Here is a 24,775-nt window from a genome sequence, read left to right on the forward strand (position 1 = left end):
GATAAAGTCACGGCACTAGCTATAAACGCTCTTCATTTTTAGTCTCGTGCACTTCCAATCGTCACATAACCGATGACTTTTCCTTTTTTTTTTTTGTAGAACAAATGATTTTTTTATTTGGCTTTTTGGTGGAGGAAATTACTCGAGAAACCCAAGTCCTCCAAATTGACTTGACTTCTCTTCAGTGGATTCTCTCTCCATTTTTCACAAATCATATCTAAATATATAACATGTGTCTTCATTTATTAATAAATGTTAGGATTAGTCAAATTTAAAATGATAATGTTCATTTCTAATAAATGAAAATACATGTCACGTATTCAGATTTATATTGTGAAAAATGGAGAGAGAATCCACTAGAGAGAAGCCAAATCCCCTCCAAGTCCCATATCGATCAGAAAAGGAGGAAGAGGATGTGTATATAAGTTTGAACTCATGAACTATCAAATAACCTAGATTAAGCATTTGTGAATTTTTTTTTTTTTTAAATGAAAGGATATTTTATTAAAACTGAGATAAAACCTGAGTACACAAAAAGGAGGAGGGCCGCCACCTTACCTCCTGAACGAAAAGCGGTTATAATCGGTATAACTTGGACTAGCGTATTTTAATTGTGACTAAATGCTATATAGGACTAAGTATCACATTATAATGTGAGGCAGCTCCAAACTTGTTCAGGACTAAGTGCCTCATCAGATTTAGTATGAGTAGTGGATAATTTGGACTACGAGAGGTTTTAAGAGTGCAAAGGTCAAGGTCTTAAATAGGTGAACGAGAATAATTTGAATTAATCATTTCAAACTCGTAAATTCAAGGTGTGATAGGTTATTTGTGAAGCACAGAGCTAATCGACTTACTTATTGATAATAAATCGTTAAAAAGTGGAATGCTTGTCTCTAACTATTTGCTTTCACCGACTGATAGAGTTTCCGTATTCTTTCTTTTTTTTTTTTTGCAAAAATAAAATTTCTAGATATATAATTATGTTGGCATGGACTACATATACAGCCTATTGCTGAGATTTGCTAAATCCTATAATCATGGTGAACATCTTGCAATTTCTTGTGCATCATCAAGGAATTATTAAGCATATTGAGATGCAATATGATCAAACTCAAACCTTTTTTTTTTTCTTTTTTGAGGGATCGAACTTAAACTAAGCCTATTGACATGTATCAGTTTTAGTTCCAGTTTAGATCAAACTTAATAAACTAATCGGTCTGAACAATACTTTATCATTTGATTTTACCTATACAAAGTCTCATTTGCGTGGTGATAGATATATACGCGCGAGTGCATAAGGCGAGTTAACTCGTCAAGCGCAGTCAGTTTGGACCAGCAAGTTTGCATCTAGCACTCGACAAAAGACCATGCTACCCAATCTCGTACTTGAACAATGCATAGAGCGGCAAGTTAATAGGCCAGAAAACCCTCTAGTTTATCGAATTGATACTTGGATAATAACAAGTGAAATAAATGCACGAGCATTTAGGTCAACCAATAGACAGGTTTAGCATGATCCATAGTTTTTTTTTTTTTTTGGGGTTGATATTTTCCTAGATAGTATTTTCAGGATAGTGTAGGCAAGAAAATTCATGCACTTTCTCGATGATTGTCTCCCTCAAACACACGCGTTAAATAAGGGTTAGCTTTCGAGGGGGAAAATTAGGCTGCATCTTAAATTCGAAAAGAATCCCTTTATAGCGGATCGATTCATTCGCTTGTTCAGGGCCACAACATTTGACTACAGAGGTTTTATCATTTATGTCGCAAGTTTTTATTAGTTCCAGAGTGCGCTTGCAGTCATTCGACGGGTCTTCAGGCTCTGATGTGGTTTCTGCTGAAGAATCAAAGGTATCTTTTAATGGGATGCTTCCAAGGAATCAATGTTCAGTGTTTTGAATTTCTCACTGGATATATTTCTAGAACATGATTTTGAAGAAGCTAAGATGGAATAATGGTAAAAATATCTTGTTGACAAGATAAAAAAATAAATAAATATTCAAGAGTGTCTAGAAAAGATAGTAGTACTCCCAGCCTAGAAGAATATGGTTAACGGATACATATTTCACGAATTAGCCACAAGAATTCTCATATTATAGACGGTGAAATCAATTAACTCCTGCATGTTGAATAAAATCAATAGAAATTTCAGATCCTTCTAGTTAGCACCAAACTCGCCTTTAAGACTACATATTTCAAGTCGTTATTGATGATTTTTCTTTTAATAAGTTCTATCATGCATTTTCTACAGATCAAACTTTAGCTTGCTGTGTTATTTATGTCGAGACAAACTATGACGGGCCGGATTGAACATTTCTTTTCAATGCTAGACTTTCGTTGCTATGAATGAATTTGTTAAAGATTGGTAAGAGGATCAGCTGTTTCTTCATCCTCTTCTGCCTCTCAACTGCTTCTTTAATTTGCTTCTTGGGATCGCAAGTTGGTAATTCAGGCTGATCCAGATATCAAATTCAGAAGAGAGAGGGATTCCGGATGCGATTAACTTTTGCGACGGGATATTGTTTCTGCATGGTTCGAGCGTACCAGCAGAACCTGATGTTGTTAAGCATGTTTCAAGGATGAAAAGTAGCATCTATACTACCACGATTGAAGATCCAATTGTTGGATAGAAATGTCTTTGCGGTCACCATATTGACCTTTGTGACTACGGACTACCAAATATGAACAAGAAATGTAATCCAACAGTACGTGATAAGCTAGCTAGGGTTTCGTTTCTCAAAGAAAATTACTAATCAGACAAACTATAACACCAAAATGGCATGGTTCCTTGTCAGAGCACCATACCGTCATCTTTCTGACATTTTCTTACGAAAGTAAGAATTTTTGGCAAATAAACCTAACTCCCCACAATAACTTCAAAAGCCGGTAACTTTTGGAGTCCTGTGAGGGACTTATAAACCTAAACCCCAACCCCCCCATTACCGATGTGGGATAGAAAACCCCACAGGGGTGCCCCGCTGCTAAGAGATAAAGACCCCCCAAGCCCCCTGAGAATGAGTTTTCTTTCTGACATTTTCTTATGAACCATACCATACCGTCATCTAGGCAAGGAAACTTTTGATTTTTGTCAGAAACTGGACCCACTTTAAAGACGTGAAAGGGAACAACCAAAATTAAATGGAGAGCTTTAAGGGTTTGGTTGGCCTCTTCAAGTAGCACTTTTCTACATGATAACTCTAAAAAATGGGGTCTAAATTAATATAATATATCCCTCGTGACTTTCTGGATGCATTCAACTAAAAGCAAAAGAAAATCTATTTCAGAGATGTAATCTAGTTACTTTTAGCTCGATTAAAGTCTTAAAATATTGGATATATACTCAACAAAACGTATTATCTGATCTTTCGGAGACTTGGTAAATTGATTAATTGATCTCCATATCTATACATTTTCCTCTTCATGTTTTGCTAGGAAAAGTTTTTATCATCCATGCAATTATCCAACTTCTTTTATATGGTCAAATCATTAACATTTGTTGAAAAAGAAATGTTAAAAAACACTGATAGTGTCACGACTCGGGTCCAAAGGCTTGCCCAAGTAATTTTTGAATCAAAAGTCATTGACCCAAAATGGTTAACCCAAATTACCTAATAGCTCAAGGATCCAAGTTTTTATATCTTTCCTTTCCTTTTTCCCACCACCGATGTGGGATGCCTCATTCTCCCTGTCTTTAGGACTTTGCGTCCTCGCAAAGGACGTCAGAATTCAAATTATCCACTTGGTTCAAATTATACGAGCTAAACTATTCACTAGGTTCAAATTATACGGACTCTAGAGGTGACTCCCGTCCGACGTGATACTTAGTCTCGCAGATCCTAGAGGTAACCCCCGTCGAACGTGGCACTTAGCTCTTTGCACAGAATCATAATCCGCTAGTCCAAGCTCATCCCGTCGAATGGAGCACTTAACCCCTTGCACTCCCTTGCACAGTCAAAACCATAACCCGCTGGCTCAATCTCACCCCACGCAGGTGGGCACTCCCTTGCATAGTCAGAACTAGGGGTGTGCATCGAATTCGAAATCGATAATTCGGAAGTTTGAATTGAAAATTTTTCGAAATTTTGATATTTGATAATCCGACCGAATTCGATTTCGAATTCACCAATTCCAAATTTGAATTCGTACCGAATTCAATTCGGAATTCGGTAAATTTCGATTTCACCGAATTCGAAAAAATTTATATATTATTATATAATATAAAACTTATAATATTATATTATATAATATAAATTTTATATTACATCTATAAAAAATATATATATTAAAAATGAAATTGAAATCGAAATCGGAATTCGAATTCCGATTTGAATAACTCCATTACCGAATTCAAACCAAATTTGAAATATATGAATTCGGAAAACCCGAATTCGATTCCGATTTCCGATTTACCGATTTGGAAAATTCCAAATTCAATTGGAATTCGGTCGATCAAATTGAAAATTTTCAATTTTGCACACCCCTAGTCAAAACCATAACCTGCTGGGCTTACCTCACGCAGGTGATCCCCGTCGAACGTGGCACTTAGCTCCTTACACTTCCTTGCGTAATCAAATCGTAATCCGCTGACCTAAACTCACCCTGTCGAACGGGGCTATCGTTGGCCCAGGCTCACCCCATCGAACGGGCATTTAGCTCATTGCACTTCCTTGCATAGTCAAAATCATAATCCGCTCCTCCATACTCACCCCACGCAGGTGGTCCAAGTATCGTTAGGGTCCAACTGTTATGACTCGGATCCAAGAGTTGGTCCAAGTAATTTTTGGACCAAAATTCAAAAATAATTAACCCAAATTACCCAATAACAGAATTAGGGACACAAGTTCTTATACTTTTCCTTTCCTTTTTTCCACCACCGATGTGGGATACTTGAGGTAGCAAGAGCTTTTGATTAAGACTCAACTTGCCAAAATTATAAAAACAGGTAACAACCTCACCTATTATCAAATAACCCTAAAGACATCTGCCAGCAAAGTAGATATATGCATAGAGGAACCCCAATCCATATTGATGAAGATCACTGCCGTTTAAAGTGTTTACAAAGCCAGGTTACCTCATCTGTTTAGCCATAGCAGACTCGCCTAGAGTGAAGAATGAGATTGTATCCGATACCAAAAACAGGAGGTAAAGTCACATTCGAAACACCTTTGTCTACAACAAAAGCTGCGCCAGGCATCATCAACCACTCCCCAGTCCCCATTAATGTAATCTATCCTGCTTGGTAGCCACAGATCAAATTGACCACCTTAACATGTCCAAGAAGCTCAGAAAGGCACACACCCACACACAGTTGCGCTTCAATTCATATAACTTAGCAAAATAGGACAAAGAAAGAAAAAAAAAACATTACGAAATGTATAATATCGAGTATTCATAGTATTTGAAAATTATCTCCTCCCCGTGCCCTCTTTTTGAGTACCGAAATATAATGTAATCCAACAGTGATAAGCTAGCATTCAATTTCACATAAAATTTAATTAAGACAAAATATAACACTAACATGGCATGGTCTCATGTTGCAATATCATGTCGCAGCTTCAACCCAACGTGCAAACTTTGATCTTTGCCAAAAACTGAACCAGCTCAAAGATGTCAAAACCGAATAATCATAATGGACAAATTTGGGGGCTTGATATCTGGGTGCATGCAGTATAGATACAGATGATAACTCTTAAAAGATTGGTTCAATATATAGCAAAATATCACCCATGATCGATATTTGCGTACGTTCAGCTAAAAGCGAAAGAAAGTCAATTTTAGAGATGTAAACTAGTTGATTGAACTCGATTAAATTCTTAGAATGATGGATATATACTGAATGAAATAGATTATCTCATTCTATCCTTCGTCTTTTTGCTCTAGGAAAAGTTTTTTTTCCCTCCCATTTCCACATGCTATGCAAGAACAATGAACATCTTCTCCGCTATCTAATGCAATTATGCAACTTGCTGGCTCCGTAACACCCCCCCCCCCCAATCTTTCCAAAATTTTTTCCCGCCATTATCAATAACAACACAGTTGGATACATAAATTTGGCAACATGGGTGGGGAACTCAAAAGGATATGGTGTCAATGTAGGAGAGGAAGACACGAAATAGGATATGGTTGGAGGCACCCAATCGACTATCCAACTAGTACAAGAAGTTGTCCAAAAGGGAGGAGGAAGAAATCTATAAATAGGGTCGTCCTCCAAGCAATTCAGCACAAAGCAAATCAAAGAGAGCAGCAGCACTGTTCATAACTGCTGAACCCGCCAGCCAAAGTTCTCTAAACTCCAATAGCAGTTAGCACCAATGGCTTACAGTTATCGTAACTTCCTCCTTCTCTTTGCATTCCTCCTCGTTTCAACCACAACTCCATATCTCATGGTCTCCTCTATAACGGACAGAATGTAGCTGCAATTGTGGTGAAGGGCGTCTTGGGCTGCAACTCAACCGGAAACCCTACACCAGGCTGCCTACCCCTCGCATCCGTACCTGTTACTTTTTCCTGGGTCTTCGTTGCCGGTTTTCCATACTACAACTTTTCTGATGGATCCTTTAGTTTCCTTATAGCTGATTTAACAGCAGTAGCAGCCTTGCCCCATGCAACTGTACTGGCAGAACTCACTGCGGCTGTTAACCTGAATGCCGTGACCAATTGTGCTGCTTTACCTTCCACAGGTTATCTCAGGTCTCCAGTTAATAAAAATTCTGCATCTACAATCCAAGGATCGGCCACAGGAATTACGCTTCCTGTCGTTGTTTCAGGGTTTACTTATTCAGCTGCCTGATTCCTAATGCAGCTGCTTCAGTGTTTCGTCTCTCTTGTTTATCCAAGTTGATGATTTGTTTCGTTGTTTTTATTTCATTTTTTCTTTTGCTATCATCGCCAATGTTGTGTTCTGTTACCAATATCTCGTTGTTTGCATCTTGACTGAAGCGTGTAATCGCGTTTTTAGTGAAATCAATAAATTGCAATTTCATTATGTAACTGGCTAGTTAGGTGATTTTGTCAACAACAGAATGAGTGTTTCTTCCATACGGAGGTCCTATTCTGGTCAAGATTTCAATCATAAAAACTGTTGGCGTACTGAATAAACACTGTGGATGCAAATGCAATTCTACTATTCCTTATCAAGATACTTAAATATTCCCCCAAGTATCACATCACATCCTACCGAAATGGGAACAAAATATATAAATAAATAAAACCTTATGGGATAGCTTCAAATCCTAAACAGTCGGTATATGCTCAATACACTAGTAATATTCCAAAGGATTTATGCACTTGAACCAGATGAATGTCCTCCTAGTAGACTTGTATAGGCAGATAAGGTACTACTTTTCTGGGGTTATCTTGAGAATGATAGTATAAAAGAACCAGAAAGGAATGAATTCATGCTAAGTGATATTAACAACGCTATAAAACAGCCAAACGACTATTCTTGTTATGTGAATCTCTAGTGACTGGTAGTTCAAGATTTTGCATGCATGCATGTATGCCCACACTGATAAGTGATAACCATCCAAGCACGTTTTCAATGTATGAATGAGTTGTTCCGTTTAGTCTCCATTTCCTGTATATACGACTTACCACGCTAGAATCAGAAAAAGTGAAAGAAACACCTTAGTCGCTAAAGGAAAAGTCTGAAGTAACGAGCGTTATGATAACGAAACTGTTTTTACTTGATATAACAGGTAAAAACACTTTTAGCGACCATTTGATTACCTGTTATACTGGTCATCTAAATAAAATAGTACCTAAAAATATGGTTAGTAAGTTTTACATTAAAAATAGTAAGTTAACTCAAGAAATTAGTAACTTTTATGTCTCAAAAAGTAAATTTGAAGAAATATGGAACTTACTTTTTTTTTGAAGTAGATAACTACTCTATATCTAAAACTTACTTTTTGGAGAGTAAGTTTAGTTCAAATAATAGTAAGTTTTTATAGACTAATAGTAAATATTGTTGATAGAATAGTAAATTTGGGTTAATCATCAAAACTTACTAGTTTATGGCATAAATTTACTATTTTACTTAAAGAAACTTATATGGAACAAGTATTAGGAAGTTTATTTGAAATAATGCTAAGATTTTTTATTAATAATTGAAACTTAGTATTATAGTTAGTAATTACTCGTAATGTAAATGTATGATACACAATTGTACGTATCATTTATAAATGTTATATGTTTTAAGCATTTTAAATAAACTATGAAAACTTTTTTTTTTGCATATGACCTTATAAAATATGTAAGAATAATTTGTCATATTATAAATTTTGAATTATTTTTGAATTTGTAAAAGGTTAAAAAGTTTGGATGACAGTAAAAAAAAATCTTTTGAGTTATATATAGAATTGCACTTATCTATACATCACAATTTCCATATATGGACACCGATGAATATAATAAAATGGTACGCAATTTTCATATATTAATGCCTATGAATTTAATAAAATGGTAAAATCTTAATAAATTTATTTTCTGGGTCACAAGTATAAAAATTAAAGTTGTATTAACATAGAATAAGCTTTGAAAATTATAGTAAAATTACCCATATGTTAAGTTTTGTGACTTTCAAACATACTTTGTATCATTTACATTATGGATTTGTATCCATATGTTTTCTATCAAACTCTTTTTTATTGGCAAATGGTAACTAAATTATTATAAAAGGGAATTTTATAATAATCATAATTTTTAATAGATGAATTTTATGTAAACTGTTAAAATTATGAATTCACAAACGACTAAATCTGACTACTTTATGACACATATTAGTCTAAATGACTAAAAAATTACTGTAATCATGTACACGTTGATTGTTGAATTGAAATTTCTTTTATTACTAGTACAAGTTCTTCTAATCAAAGCAAAATAAAATCAAATATCTTTTCCTTTTGTATGCAATAGTTATGCTTAATAGAAAATTATTAAACCATTTTTACAGTACATAATTTCTCCTAAAATTTGTAACATTTACCATGACCTCTAACCTTGACATTGTTATTTAATTTACCTTCTAAATTTAATTTAATTTTCTTATATTAATTGTTATACTAAATTTATAATTTTTGTTATTATATTATTTCTCATTTTGTTTAGGCTTTTACTCTTATTATTTCTTGTGTCTCAGATGTAAATTTATTAAAACTTTATCATCTTATTATATTCATAGGTGTTAATTTATAAAAATTTTGATATATAAACAAGTAACATTCTATATATAACTAGGAAGATTTGTTGTTATTATTATCCAAACTTTCAAACTTTTCAAAAATTGAAAATAATTAAAAACTTATAATACGACAAAATTTTATTACATATTTTACGAGATTATGTGAAAAGTCAAACTTTTTTCCATAGTATTTTAAAATATGTAAATAAATTTTTTTAAATGTTAACTATAATATTGTATTATACAGGTATATTATGAGTACTTACTAACTAAGGTACTAAAAATTAATCATTAATAAAACATCTTATCGTTATTTCAAATAAATTCCCTAACACTAGTTTGAAATATGTTTTAAAGTAAAATAGTACATGTGTCTCATAAATCAGTAAATTTTGATTATTAATCAATTTTACCATGTTATCAGTAAGAATTACTATTTATGTATTAAAACTTACTATTACATGAATTAAACTTACACTATAAAAAGTAAGTTTGGGATATAAAGTAGTAATTTATTTATTTAAAAAGTAAGTTTAATATTTATTCCAATTTACATTTTGAAGTATAAAAGTTACTAATTTATTACCGTTAACTTACTATTTTAGATGGAAAACTTACTTTCTTATTTTTAAGTGTTATCCTATTTAGGTGGATAGGCCTATCAAATAATCAAATGGCCGCTAAAAGTAAATAAAAAATAAATCGAAAATGGTCATATAAGTGTTATCTTATTTATGTTTCAAAAAGTAAATCGAAATAAAAATGAAAGTTACTTTTTTTAAAAATTAAATTACTACTCTACATTCGAAACTTAGTTTTGTGGGGAGTAAGTTTAGTTCAAGTAATAGTAAGTTTTTATAGATTAATAGTAAATCTTGTTGAAAGAATAATAATTTGGTTAATCATCAAAACTTACTAGTTTGTGGCATAAATTTACTATATTACTTAAAGAAACTTATATGAAACAAGTATTAAGAAGTTTATTTAAACTAGTGCTAAGATTTTTTTATTAATGGTTGAAACTTAATATTATAGTTAGTAGTTGTTGGTAACATAAATGTATAATAATGATTGTATGTTTCATTCATAAATGTTTTGCGTTTTAAGCATTTTAATAAATGTATGCATCATTTATAAATGTTATGTGTTTTAATAAATTTATTTTCTAGGTCACAAGTATAAAAGGTAAAGTGATCGTATCTAATGTAGCGTAATCTTTTAAAATTATAGTAAATTTACCCATATATTAAGTTTCGTGAGTTTCAAATATATTTCGTAACATTCACAATATGGATTTACATGCACATTTTTTATGAAACTTGCTTTTAATTGGCAAATAGTATGTAAATTATTATAAAATGTCATTTTATGATAATCATAATTTTTATAGGTGAATGGAATAGGTGCAAGATCTTGATACTGTACTACAACACAAATTTGGGGATAAGTACAAGTTTCAGGCATCGTCATTTGAATTTGACGAATCTCCTAACATTCCTAAACAACCGAATGGGTAACTTTCATTAATGACGTTTTAAAGCCTAAAAAACCGTGTGCTGAGTATTGTATAACATGAGTATTTGAGTTGCTTTTCGAGTTCTGCTCATCAAGTAAGCCAGTCCAATTTGAAGTAAACAGCAAAATCTACATGCACAAGACATTTGATATGAAATTGGTATTTCAAAATAGGAGAAAACGGCTCATTTTGAGCATCAGAATGAATCTAACTTTTAATAATTGATACTTACGCATCAAAATTAAGCTGGCAGGACACTAGATATAGCTATCTAAGCATGACAAGATTACATGGCCAAGAACTGAATTTAGAGCACAAAGACTTTGGCTTCAGAAATCTGAAGCAATCAAAAGGCTAGTAACTTGATTTGAGAATTTGATCACCAGCATCAAGGGCTCTGATATCACTATCAAAAGCTTCAGTTTGGATTGACATTTCTGGTTTACAAACCCAAGAGCACTTGGATGCTAACAATATCTGAAATTTGATCACCAAACTTTTTTCCAAGCAAGCTGAAATTATTCACATTAAAACAAGTAAACACCAGAAATTGCAAACTAAGGAGATTATGTTCAGATTTACAATCAAAACGCATTAAACTACCTTCGAAGAAACTTAAATCATCCTAAAAGCTTTGAGCAAAGACGTGCAAAAACATTTGTACTCTCTCAAGAATAAAATTCCTTAATGGTCTTGGCTGAAATCTGGTTCATTCACTACAAAACCATCACAAGATTTGTATTAAAAAAAGGCCACAACAACACATAATCATAGCAAATAAATAACATAAAACTTAGGCGTGAAGAAGGAAAAATGTACCTGAATTAGAACCATCATCAAACCATCATATAAACCATTCATCATATAAACCCGTTTCTTTTCTAGGTATTTTATGATTAGAACTCCATTCTCTCTATATTACAAACCATCATCAAACTAATTGAAAACCTCAATTCTCATATAAACCATTCATCTGAATTTTGTTCCAATCAACCCATTCAATAGATTTATGTTCCAGTCTAATCGTTATGATATAGCAATGGCATTAACAAGCTATTTTGACTCTCCCGATAAGGGTTTACGTATTAGTAATTTTTTAGGAGGAAGATGAGTTATTCACATGTCCAAAATATCGAAACAACCAGCATAATCTAATCCTTAGTTCAATGAAAGTCACAAATTTGCGGGTAGGTAGATTAGATTATGTTGAATGCCTTTGGCTCTTTACAATGAAATTCAAAATTTTTTCTCATGACAGAGCAAAGACGGTGATATAATTGATTGTGTCTATATGTATCAACAACCAGCATTTGACAATCCTTTGCTCAAAGACCACTGGATTCCGCAGGTTTGCCCCATGCAACACCATTCAAAAGAAAAATAAACAAAAAAATGCAAAAATATGAAGTATGTATAACACCATAATTGATTGATGGTCGGAAACTGTTCTATGAATTTTCTCTCCTTTCCTGACTGAAGAAGATGGAAGATGTGATTCTACAAAATCTACATGTATCATAGGATGGTAATAAGAATTGCTTCTGCAACACAGATTTACAAGAGTAATAATGGCCAAATTTCCGTGGCATTGCAGACGTTACAATGGAGTAAAAAATTCAAGAGGCTGATAATAAATTTCCATAGAAACAACAGATTCGCAACAATGATTCTAGATCAGTTCAGTTCAATAACATATGCTCCATCAAGCGTATCAACTTAGAATTCCAAAACGGGAGAAACCTCTCTTGCCTGAAGAATTCAAGTTATAAAGCTCATGTTGAGTTACTAATATATTAGTAATTCTCACCCGCACAGAGTAGCAATCACAACATACAAATTTCTCTTTGACATTTCACCAAACATCTTATATGCATTCACAAATTAATCACATTTAACTTAAACGCCTGGTCTCAAGTCCTTTCCTAGATGTTTCACATGGCTGTTAAACATATTTTACCTGTAGACAATCAAAACTACAACCATTTCCTAGATGTTTCAACGGACATTTTCGGCCCCAAAATTGCAATAAAATCTTCAAATTCTCAGCCTTGATTTCCCAAGAAAATCTTGACAAACAAAACAAATGAAATATAAATAAATTACAGCAATATAATCAAACGATTTCAAGAGAACATGATGATCTAACCTCGTCACTGCTATTTTTCATATGCTCTTTGGCTGGCTACCACCGTCGCTAACCCTTTTGTTGTGTTTGCATATGGCAGCACTCAAACCCAACCGAACGATGAGAAAGGATAGAAGCAAAGTGTGAACTAAAGATGAAAATTTTGAAGTGAGAAGATTTATTCAATTGTAACAAAGAGAAAGTGTGGATCAAAGTGGAAACCTTTGCTGGAAATTCAATCGTATCATTGGAACTGGGAACTGAATAAGAAGAAGGTAGATAACTTTAAAGAGAAAGGTGATACCCAAAACCGTTTTCAGGAACCCAAAACCGTTTTTTTACTTAAATATGTACATTTTTTACTTTCAGTATTGGTAAGTTTAATTTAAACATAAGTAAATTTTGTCAAATAATAAGTAAATTAAATTACTCAAAGTGTAAATTTCTATTTCTGACTAAATCTTATCTTTCAGGCATATACTTACTAGTTTTAATTAAAAACTTACTAAAGTTAATATTAATTATTTTAATATAATATTTAAAAAGTCACTAAAAGATTTGATCTGTCACTAAAGGTAATAGAAACCTATAATAGCAGGTTTCCCTAATATCGTTACCATAACTATAGGTACTGTAGCACTGTCCGTCGCTAAAATGGCCAACTTCCAGATCATTTCCATTTTGAAAAACTAACACGAATTAAGTGTTGGGTGGGCCAGCCCATTTGTGGGCCAACCCACATGTACAAAGCTTGAGGGTTTCTCAAGCTTAAAAAGAGAAAACGGCAGCCGCAAGATGTAATGCTTTCTTCAGTGCTTGTGCGACAAAAAGAAAAAGAGCCAGCCGGCATTCTTTTTGAGTGAGACGAAGAGAGAGAAAGGCTAGAGAGAGAGACTTCAAGGTCTTGATTGGAGGGCGATTCAAAACCCGATTGAGACAAAACTTTATACACGTGATCCTCTCGACAAGCTCTACTCATCTATCGGTTCAGATTTCAGATTTCCTCTTCGTTTGGTAATATCTTTTCAAACCCACTTCTTTGACAGTTGTAATTTTTGGGGGGTGATTTTATAGCAGATTGGCTTGGTTGGTATTGGTGATATTATTGTCATCCGAATATTTCGGGTAGACCTGTGTATTCCCATTATTGTGATAGTGGAAATATTTTTGACTGGACTAGGTCCCGTGATTTTTTTCAATTTGGATTTTTCACGTAAAAATTTTGGTGTCATGTGCCTTTTATTTTTTCTTGCATTTTATTATCACTGCTGGTATTATTACTTGGTGATTTGGTTTATTCCTATTTTAATTGGTACCTGGGGAAAGAGAAATTTATTCTGGGCTAACTCTGATATTTTGTGTCTATACTGATACCCCTTTCCCAACAAGTGGTATCAGAACAGTCAGGTTAGGCTGCTCAATTGTACCTGTTAAAATGGATAATTCGGATAGTGGTTGCATGATAAAATTAAATGCTACTAATTATTCGATTTGGAAGCCTAGAATGGAAGACTATCTGTATTGTAGAGATTTGTTTGAACCTGTTCTAGGGGATAAATGTAGACCAAGTGATATGAGTGATGAAAAATGGGCTAATATGCACAGGAAAACTGTTGGAAATATTAGAAAATGGATTGGTCAAAGTATTTTTTAACATTTTGCTAATGACACCAGAGCTGACATATTATGGAAAAGACTTGAGAGTATGTATGAAAGAAAGACAGGTTTGAATAAATCTAGTTGTCTGAAGCAGATTACTCGAATGAGATATAAGGATGGGGAAGATATGACTGAACACTTGAGTAATTTTCAGGGATTGATAAACCAGGCAACTACATTAAATTTGAATCTGGATGATGAAGTGCAGGATTTATTATTATTCAGTTGACTACCGGATAGTTGGGAAACCATGGTGGTCTCCATCAGTAATTCAGCTCCGAATGGTGTGTTGACCATGGCTATTGCAAAAGAGGCCGTGATGAATGAAGAGTTCAGGACGAAGGAACAAGGAATTGTCTATGAATCCCAGGCCCTGGTGACAGAAAAGAATGAAAGAAGAGGAAAAAGTAAAAGTAGAGGATTCCATAACAGGAATAACAAATCCAGAGGCAGATCTGAGTCACGAAAAAATGTTGCATGCTATTATTGTAAAAAGAATGGGCATTATATGAAGGAGTGCAGAATCCTAGAACGGGATCAGGCCGAGAAAAAGGGTAAGGCGAAGGAAAAAGATGATGAGGACACTACAGCAGTTGTGGCAGCTCATGATGACATGTTTGTGTTCTGTGATGATGGTCAGGTGAATATTATTCACTATGACAGTGACTGGGTAGTTGATTCAGGTGCATCCTACCATGTTACTCCTCACAGGCATTTCTTCTCAACCTACACTGAAGGAGATTTCGGATGTGTTAGGATGGGAAATGAGGTCTCATGCAAAATTGTTGACATGGGAGACATCTACTTAGACACAGATATCGGGTGTCAGCTAATATTGAGAAATGTTCGACATGTTCCTGATATTCGACTTAACCTTATTTCTACAGGAAAACTTGACGATGAGGGCTACTATAACTCGCAAGGTAGAGGCAAATGAAAACTCAGCAAAGAAAATCTCGTTGTTGCCAGAGAAAAGAAGCACAGTACCCTCTACGTGATGCAAGCCAAGTTGAGGAAGGGAGAAGTCAATGCAGTTCATGATTCATCAATTGACTTGTGGCATAGGCGACTTGGGCACATGGGTGAAAAAGGGATTCAAACACTTGTTCGCAAACAGTTCTTACCTGAAATTAGAGGTAATGCACTTAAACCTTATGTTGACTGCATTTATGGGAAACAACACAGAGTTGCATTTAAAAATTTTCTTCCATCTAGAAAATTGAATCCTTTAGAATTGGTGCACACTGATGTCTGCTATATGAAAGATAAGTCTCTTGGTGGTGCTATTTATTTTGTAACCTTTATTGATGACTTTGCTAGAAAGGTTTAGTGTTTTGCTTTGAAATCCAAAGATCAGGTTTTGGATGTGTTTAAAGACTTTCATAGCAAAGTTGAAAGAGAAACTGGTAAGCAGTTAAAGTGTGTACGTGCTGATAATGGTGGTGAGTATAGAGGACCATTTGAAATCTATTGCAAGTCTCGTGGGATCAGATTGGAGAAGACTGTGCCAAAAACTCCTCAAGAGAATGGAGTAGCAGAAAGGATAAACAGATCCATCACTGAACGGGTCAGATGTATGCTCTCTAATGCTAAATTGCCAAAATCCTTTTGGAGTGAGGCAATGAGGACTGCGGTCGATTTAATTAATCTTTCTCCATCAGTTCCTCTAGATGGTGACATTCCAGAGAGAGTATGGACGGGAAAAGATATATCTTTTAAGCACTTGAGAGTTTTTGGTTGCCGATATTTGTTCATATTCCCAAAGATGAAAGGTCAAAACTTGATGTAAAATCAAAGCAGTGCATTTTCTTGGGTTATGGACATGAAGATTTTGGTTATAGGTTGTATGATCCTATTGAGAAGAAGGTGATCAGGAGCAGAGATGTTGTCTTCTTTGAAGATCAAACCATTGAAGACATTGATAAAGGTGACAACTCAAAATCCTCAGATGACATTCCTGCTAGCTCAAATTCAGTTCCAGATCCAATTCCAGTACCTGTTGATTTTAATCAAGGGGGAGCTGAGACAGAGCAAAGAGAGGATATTAATGACGGTGATAATCCTACTACTGATGAACCTGAGCATGAGACACCACCCACTCCACCACCGCCACCACAAGATGAGGTTAGGAGATCTACCAGAGAGAGGAGACCTTCTAACAGATATAATCCTCATGAATATGTGTTGTTGACAGATGGAGGAGAGCCAGAGTCCTACGGTGAGGCTCTAGAGCATGAGAGTAAAGAAGATTGATTGCGAGCCATGCAAGAGGAGATGGTGTCCCTGCATGAGAACCACACTTATGAGCTAGTGAAACTGCCTAAGGGCAAGAGAGCTCTGAAGAACAAATGGGTCTACAGGTTGAAGACTCAGGAGCACAGCTCACAACCAAAGTACAAAGCAAGATTGGTTGTGAAGAAGAAATTTTCTCTCATGTGGTAAAAATGTCATCAATTTGAGTTGTTCTTGGTATTGCAGCCAGTTTGAATTTGGAGATTGAACAACTTGATGTGAAGACAACCTTCCTGCATGGTGACTTGGAAGAGGAGATCTACATGGAGCAACCGGAGGGGTTCAAAGAAAGTGGTAAGGAAAACCTTGTATGTCGTCTCAAGAAGAGCTTGTATGGGTTGAAACAGGCACCGAGACAGTGGTATAAGAAGTTTGATTCTTTCATGACAAACCATGGGTACCACAGGACTACATCTGATCACTGTGTTTATATGAAAAACTTTTCAGATGGTGATTTTGTTATTCTCTTGTTATATGTTGATGACATGTTGATTGTTGATCGTGATACTGTGAAGATTGACAGGTTGAAAAAGGAGTCAAGTAAATCCTTTGCAATGAAAGATTTGGGTCCGGCTAGACAGATACTGGGGATGAAAATCTCACGAGACAGACAAAATGGGAAGCTTTGGTTGTCTCAAGAAAAATACATTGAGAAAGTGCTCAACAGGTTTAACATGAGCAATGTTAAGGAAGTCTCAACTCCACTTGCAGGTCGCTTTAAATTGAATATCAAACAGTGTCCTACAAATGAGAAAGACAAAGAAGACATGAAGAAGGTTCCTTATGCTTCGGCTGTTGGTAACTTGATGTATGCTACGGTTTGCACCAGGCCAGATATTGCTCATGCAGTTGGAGTAGTCAGTCGGTATCTCTCTAATCCTGGTAAGGAGCATTGGAATGCTGTCAAATGGATTCTTAGGTATCTCAAGGGAACTCCTAGATTGTGTCTATGTTTCGGCAATGGTAAAACTATGCTAGATGGATACACTGATGCAGACATGGCAGGTGATCTTGATAATAGGAAGTCCACATCTGGGTACTTGATGATTTTTACAGGGGGAGCAGTGTCATGGCAAAGTAAGCTACAGAAGTGTATCGCTCTTTCTAGTACGGATGCAGAGTATATTGCAACCACTGAAGCATGCAAGGAGACTCTTTGGTTGCAAAAATTCCTTCAGGAGTTGGGTATGAAACAAGACAAGTATAGTCTTTACTGTGACAGTCAGAGCGCTATTCATTTGTGTAAGAACTCCACATTTCACTCTCGATCCAAACACATTGATGTGAGATATCATTGGATTCGGGAAGTACTGGATTCCAAGTTGTTGACACTTGAGAAAGTGCATACAGATGATAATGGTGCTGACATGTTTACCAAGGCATTGCCTAAGGAGAAACTTTTATTTTGTAGACAAGAAGCAGGTTTGGTGGAGCCCCCCAAATGAGTTGGAGGGGGAGATTGTTGGGTGGGCCAGCCCATTTGTGGGCCAAACCACATGTACAAAGCTTGAGGGTTTCTCAAGCTTAAAAAGAGAAAACGGCAGCCGCAAGATGTAATGCTTTCTTCAGTGCTTGTGCGACAAAAAGAAAAAGAGCCAGCCGGCATTCTTTTTGAGTGAGACGAAGAGAGAGAAAGGCTAGAGGGAGAGACTTCAAGGTCTTGATTGGAGGGCGATTCAAAACCCGATTGAGACGAAACTTTATACACGTGATCCTCTCGACAAGCTCTACTCATCTATCGATTCAGATTTCAGATTTCCTCTTCGTTTAATAACACCTTTCCAAACCCACTTCTTTGACAGTTGTAGTTTTTGGGGGGTGATTTTGTAGCAGATTGGCTTGGTTGGTATTGGTGATATTATTGTCATCCGAATATTTCGGGTAGACCTGTGTATTCCCATTATTGTGATAGTGGAGATTTTTTTGACTGGACTAGGTCCTGTGGTTTTTCCCAATTTGAATTTTCCACGTAAAAATCTTGGTGTCCTGTGCCTTTTATTTTTCCTTGCATTTTATTATCACTGCTGGTATTATTACTTGGTGATTTGGTTTATTCCTATTTTAACTGGTACCTGGGGAAAGAGAAATTTATGCTGGACTAACTCTGATATTTTGTGCCTATACTGGTACCCCTTTCCCAACATTAAGCTTCCCTCTTTCTTGTTTCATTTAGAAAAGTAGGTTTAAATTGAAGTCCATACAAGTATAGGCATATATCTTCGGACATGTCGGCTACTTTAAGGTGAGGTAGATGACAATATAATGTCACTGGTTAAGCAGTGAAACGAAAACAAAATATTTGGTACTAATTGCCGCATTAACGTTTTCAGGTTGGGTACGTGTAATATTAACTAACATGCATCAAGTACGTTCTCTACATCTTCACCTGATATGCACTCTAAACTACTCCATCTAAATATGAAGACAGATTTCCCGCAGAAGGAGTTGCATCAAAATATCTACAAAATTCCCCAAAAACTATCCAGAAAATTTTCATTAAATTTCGCATAAAAAGTAACCATTGTAGGTGAAGAACCAACTGTTCAGCTTTTACCTAGAAAAATACATCAATCCCCTAGGAAGAACTAAACACTCCTACTTAATTTCTACATAGATATGCAAGATTTACCCCTTGGCTTTGATAACTGATAAGCATTATGGAGAACCAAAACTCCCTGAAACGTTTAGGTAACTTGCGTGGTTCTGAATTAGTTCAATAAGTATGTAAATCGTATGGAGAACTTTTGCAGATACTGGAGCTACGTACGGCCACTACAAGGTATGCAAAGAAAAGGAATGAAGCAGAGAATAAAGCTATCAAAGTTTCTTTGAAGGCTAGTGCTGCTTTTTCTGCTTTATTGGATTGCTTGGGATGCCACTCCACATTTCATAAAATTCAAAGACAAGTTACATTTGAAACTTACGCGGTAATTTACCTGTCCAGCATTAGATATCCGATTACGATAATAGTGTAAATAAAAGCATGTTACAAGTTAAACAATGATTTGAATTTTGCGGTACAACCCAATGTTAAAAAATACAGAAGTTAGTGTCAATTGTTGTATTAAGTGACAAGATTACTCTCCAAAGCTAGTTTAATATACATACATATATACATACATATATGCAAGTTTTTATAAATTGAACAATGTTTCTTCAATCATTGTGCCCTCAGTGTACCAAATATAGGGATGGGCACAATATAAATATCAGATATTATTATCCACCCTTGAATTAAGAAAATTTTAGTGAAGAAATTTTAAACTTTTGTAGACAACTAAATGTCAGCCTCACGTCTTATCCTATACCCTTAGAACCCTTTTTAATAAACTGTTCAACTTTAATCCAGAGCAATTCATCAATCACGTAAAAAGAACTAAAGACACCAATTTAAATATTTACACAAATATGCGAGATTTACCACTTCACCGTGATACTTGATACGCATTATAAAGAATCAAATCTCTCTGAAACTTTTTATGAAACAGATGGTTTTCAACCCTTTCGACTGCCTTGATCCATTTAAATAATTCAAGGAGCAAGTTACAGATGAAGTGAAATGCAATGCAAAAGGGAAACAAATCAATTATGTTCACCAAATAAATTTTATCTGCCCAATAAAAGGCAAAAAAATAATTTGAGAAATCACACTGAACAAATTACGTTGTTATAGAGACAATAAATTCCGACCACATTTCCTATTTTTGAAGCAAAAGAACATTGCTTAGGAAAAGGGTTGCCTTCATTTTGGCTACTGATGTGCAAAAGATGACAGTCAGAACAGAGTGAAATAGTCTCAAGGCTTAACTGGAAAACTCTGCATCAAAGGAATATACGCGATGTTCACACATCCGAAGCCACCTCAATTCTGGAATTCCAACGCTTAGGTAGCTACGGCTAAGATGCGGAAAGCAAAGGAATGGAATGAGGAAGATCAGGGGAAAGCTATCAAAGTTTATTTGAAAGTCTAGTGCTGCTTTTTTTTGCTTTGCTGGAATGCTTCCCAAGAAGTTAAATCTGAAACTTGCCTGGTAAGTTGATCATAGTGCCAATAGATTTGTACATGATCAGCAAACAGATTATAAATAGGTTACAAGCTGAACAATGGATGTCTACACCTTTTTTGCCTTGTAAACTGTAAAATTTATACTCGCTTGGCAAGTTCCAAATGTGAACATGCCCTGTCCTTGACTAAAATATTCCATTAAATCTTTTCAGACACTTCTGTTTTTAATATAATCTTGCAGCAAATGTCCTGACTAGCTGACAATAACATGAAACGTGATCCAACAGTGATAAGCTGTTGAGTCATTTTTCACAGAATAAGACAAAATATAAAATCATTACGCCATGGTCCCTTGTCAGTTGTCACAGCATCATGTTAGTATCTTTATCCCATCATCGAGGTATAGAAAACTCCGATCTTAGCTGGAAATTGGACCAGTTTAAAAATGTCAAACCGAATAACCATAAATACACAATTCGGGGGTTTGTTAGCCTCTTCAAGTCAGGAAAAGCTACATGGTCGCACAGAATGTCGGGATATATGCATTGGGGAGATACAGATGCTGACTTCAGAAATGTGGATCCTTTTGGAGTGCGCCCTTCAACTAAAAGCGAAAAAAAGTAGATTTTAGAGTTGTAAACTGGGTAATTTAGCTTGATTATATTCTGAAAATATATTCTGAGAGACAATCAATGCAACATATTGTCTCATCATTCAGACACTCACTAAAATGATTGATCTCCGTATGCATAATTACATACTACCCTCACATTTTTTAGCTGCAGGAAAGGTATTTATTCCCTCCCATAGTAACATGCTATGCATGAACATGAATATCCTCTCCTTAATGTCATGTAGTTCTGCAACTTGCTCACTTTATCCCCTCTTTTTCTTCGATTATCAATAGCAACAGTTGGATACATAAATTGGCAACATGGAGGGCGGTCTCAAGTGCTCATTTAAATATGGTGGCAATGTACATAGGATATGAAGACACAAAAGTCTTGCATGGATACAGGCTCCCAAAAATCCTTCAAGTAGTACTACTGTACTATATATAGGTTCAGGGTCATCTTCCAAGCACGTTATTGAAAAGCAAATCAAAGAAAGCAGCACAAGCAAATCTGTAAATAGGGTCTCCCTCCATCCATGCTTGTTTAACTTCAAAGGACATTTAATAATTTCCAGTGTATTAGCTTAGAATTGTCCTAAAAGAAGGAAGGTTTATGCGTGGAGAAGTACATGCTCAAGGTATTACATGGAATCTGAAGTCGTCAAACCCTATCTCTCCGTCTTATAATTATTGAACTGAACCCATTTGAACAAATTCAGATCTAGCTCTTGGTTCAGTTTTCTTCCAAAAGAAGAATCGGAAATTTGTTCAAATGTAGTTCAACCCCAAAATAAATACAACAAAGCTAATTTTACTTGCATATGATCCACATCTCATGTCATTTTGGGAAGTTCACCATGCTTCATTTTCCAAAGAAACACACTATCTTCAAGGCAATTGCATTTACAAATCCATTTCCAATTCCAAAATTTACGAACATGGTTTTCATTTGAATAAATTCTACTACACCATAAAATGCGGTTACAATAGTAAAACTGTTAAATGGAGTAAAAGATGAGATGAGTAAGATCCTCGACAGTTAGGTTTAAAAAGAAAAATTCTCGTCAATGTCATGTAATATATTTTCAACGCGAGATTGCTAGTCTGTTATATTGTCATATACCCTTCGTTACTCATTTTAACTTTTAGGGGAGGGGGGGGGGGGGGGGGGGAAGAGGGATATGCTTCACCTAGTACATGCTATATATGACATATACCCATTATCTTCCATGTAAATAAATGCATTAATTTGTGCAACATGCTGCCTCCCTCCCCCCAGAGGTCATTACGAATTGAATTGAATAGAATAACTTGAGCTTGCCACCCAAAAAATTAAAATAAATAAGATATGGTGGAAATGTAGGAAACGAAGACGAGAAGGTGGATGCACCCACGTTGATAAGGGCTCTTAATACTGGCACTCTTTTAAAGGAATATTAGAGAACACAAACACAATGATTGATGAGGTGATTTTTGGACCAACGAACCGAGTCGGTAACACAAGTACACCTGTCAAGATAGAGACACAGTCGGAGTCTTGTCTCCCGATCTAGTTTTGATGCTAAAGTCAATTATATAAGAAATCGAGAGCAAAACCAAAACTAATGAGATTGGAGTTATGAGCAAGGGCTAAACTAAACTGGGTTGGAGTCTCTCCTCTCCTACAAAAAAGGAAGAGAATATCTATAGTAGAGAGATCTACAGGAGGAATGATGGAACCGACTCCCTATCACCTGTAGAGAGTCAGTCTAAGGTGGCGGTGTCAGAGGTAGGTCTGAACAAGTCGACGGTAACAGTCATGTCATCTTGACATTTATCAGTTGTACTTGTAAGTGTCAGATATCGAGTAACTAAACTTAGGGGTACAATCGAAACGGAATTACCTCAAGGAGACGGAGATGAGCTACGAAGTAAAGCTAAAAAGGGGAGGTAATCGCCTCGGTCTTTGAGCATTATGAAGAAGTGAACCACCTCAAATGGCGAGGTGAGCGCCTACAGGACGGGTAGAACCTTAACGAACAAACAGAATGACCAGAATTAGTCATCCGTACCATAGTAGATGCATTTGGTCGTCAGTTTAGTCAACCTTACTAAAAAAAGGAAGTGGATAAGGTTCCGAAACCAAGGATGGAAATGGATGCTTACTAGTCATTTTATTTACCCATATAAAACCGCAACTTAATATAAAAGCCAAAGAATGGAAGTGGATGGTTACCAGTCATTGTCCATATAAAAGCGCAACTTAATAATGCACAAAAAATTATTCACTTTAGCGATTCAATTTCCACATAACATAAAATAAGACGAAATATTACTCCAAAATGGCCCGGTCTCTTGTCATAACATCTTGCCCAGTTTCAACCCTCCATACAGGAATAGATACTAATTTGATCTTTACTAGCAACCGGACCAGCTTGAAGAAATGGAACCAAACAACCAAAATGGACACAATTTTTGTTAGCGTCGGAAAAGGGGCAGTACAACAGAAAATTTGATCTACGTAATAGAGTCGTTAAGATGTGCAATTTAATACTACTGCAAATCGTTTTTGGAGGTAAGACAGACTCTCACATTCGCAAAAATGCTGATAGCTGTAATTGTATCAACTTAGCCGAACTCAGCTTCTATATATTGTTACCGCAGTCATATGAAAATCTTCAAACCACAAACAAGGGCTAAATAAAGAATGAGCCTGAAATTAACTACCAGGTAACAAGCAAAAACTATGGCTATTGGCTAAATAAAGAACGAGCCTAAAATTATACTCACATGAATACCCACAATATTGATTTGCTAATCAATAATTGAGATCGCTTGAGGGTACCAACCGGCTTCAAGTCCATGTCAAGTTCTCGTCAGTTATCTGATAGTGGAATTCAGCAGCAAGTTTGATGTTCAATCTAACAGGGTCAGGTTCCAAAAGGGGACGATCAAACAAGGCCTTGTTTTATTCCAGACAACCCAGCAAGTGGGGCCAATTTTGAAAAAAGATAGTGGTAAGATCAAGTACTCTATTTACTCTTTTTTTTTTTCCTTTCTTTTGGGAGAAGTTGATCAGCTTCCAATTAACAGAAGCCGATCAGTCCCTCTGTTTTATCTTGTTTGCTGTATCACCACACTAATAAGCTTTCGCTGATTTGGAAGTTTAAGGGAGAAGAGAAGCGGCGAGCAGAGATTTTACGAATTTTTTTGGGATTTTACAGAGGAAATGAAATAATCTACACACAGATAAACAACTAAGTTTTACTTTTAGTAGCTTATTAAGGACAAGAGCGGCATTTTAAAAACTTTACAAAACCTTCCTCTCTTGACATGTAGAGGAGTTACTTTCCATTCCTCTCTTCTAGTCTTCTTCGCATATCCACAATTGCCAAACCAAA

At 35.5% G+C, this 24,775-nt stretch overlaps 2 long non-coding RNA genes across 3 annotated transcripts; both read right to left on the reverse strand.

Annotated features, from left to right (window-relative positions):
- Window positions 1–10,584: 10,584 nt before the first annotated feature.
- LOC113729546 (uncharacterized) lies at window positions 10,585–11,519 on the reverse strand. 2 transcript variants are annotated; one of them, XR_011841111.1, is made up of 3 exons: window positions 11,304–11,519; window positions 10,933–11,212; window positions 10,585–10,828 (listed from the first exon to the last, which is right to left on the reverse strand). It is a non-coding gene; the product is annotated as an uncharacterized lncRNA (long non-coding RNA). The 2 variants fall into 2 exon arrangements; XR_003458140.2 differs by lacking the exon at window positions 10,585–10,828 and having other exon boundaries at window positions 10,888–11,212.
- Window positions 11,520–21,183: 9,664 nt separating this feature from the next.
- Window positions 21,184–23,435, reverse strand: LOC140037184 (uncharacterized). The gene is made up of 2 exons (XR_011841112.1): window positions 23,279–23,435; window positions 21,184–21,386 (listed from the first exon to the last, which is right to left on the reverse strand). It is a non-coding gene; the product is annotated as an uncharacterized lncRNA (long non-coding RNA).
- Between the last annotated feature and the right edge of the window lie 1,340 nt (window positions 23,436–24,775).

The sequence above is a fragment of the Coffea arabica genome, chromosome 2e, assembly GCF_036785885.1.
Source record: "Coffea arabica cultivar ET-39 chromosome 2e, Coffea Arabica ET-39 HiFi, whole genome shotgun sequence".
NCBI classification, from domain to species: domain Eukaryota; kingdom Viridiplantae; phylum Streptophyta; class Magnoliopsida; order Gentianales; family Rubiaceae; genus Coffea; species Coffea arabica.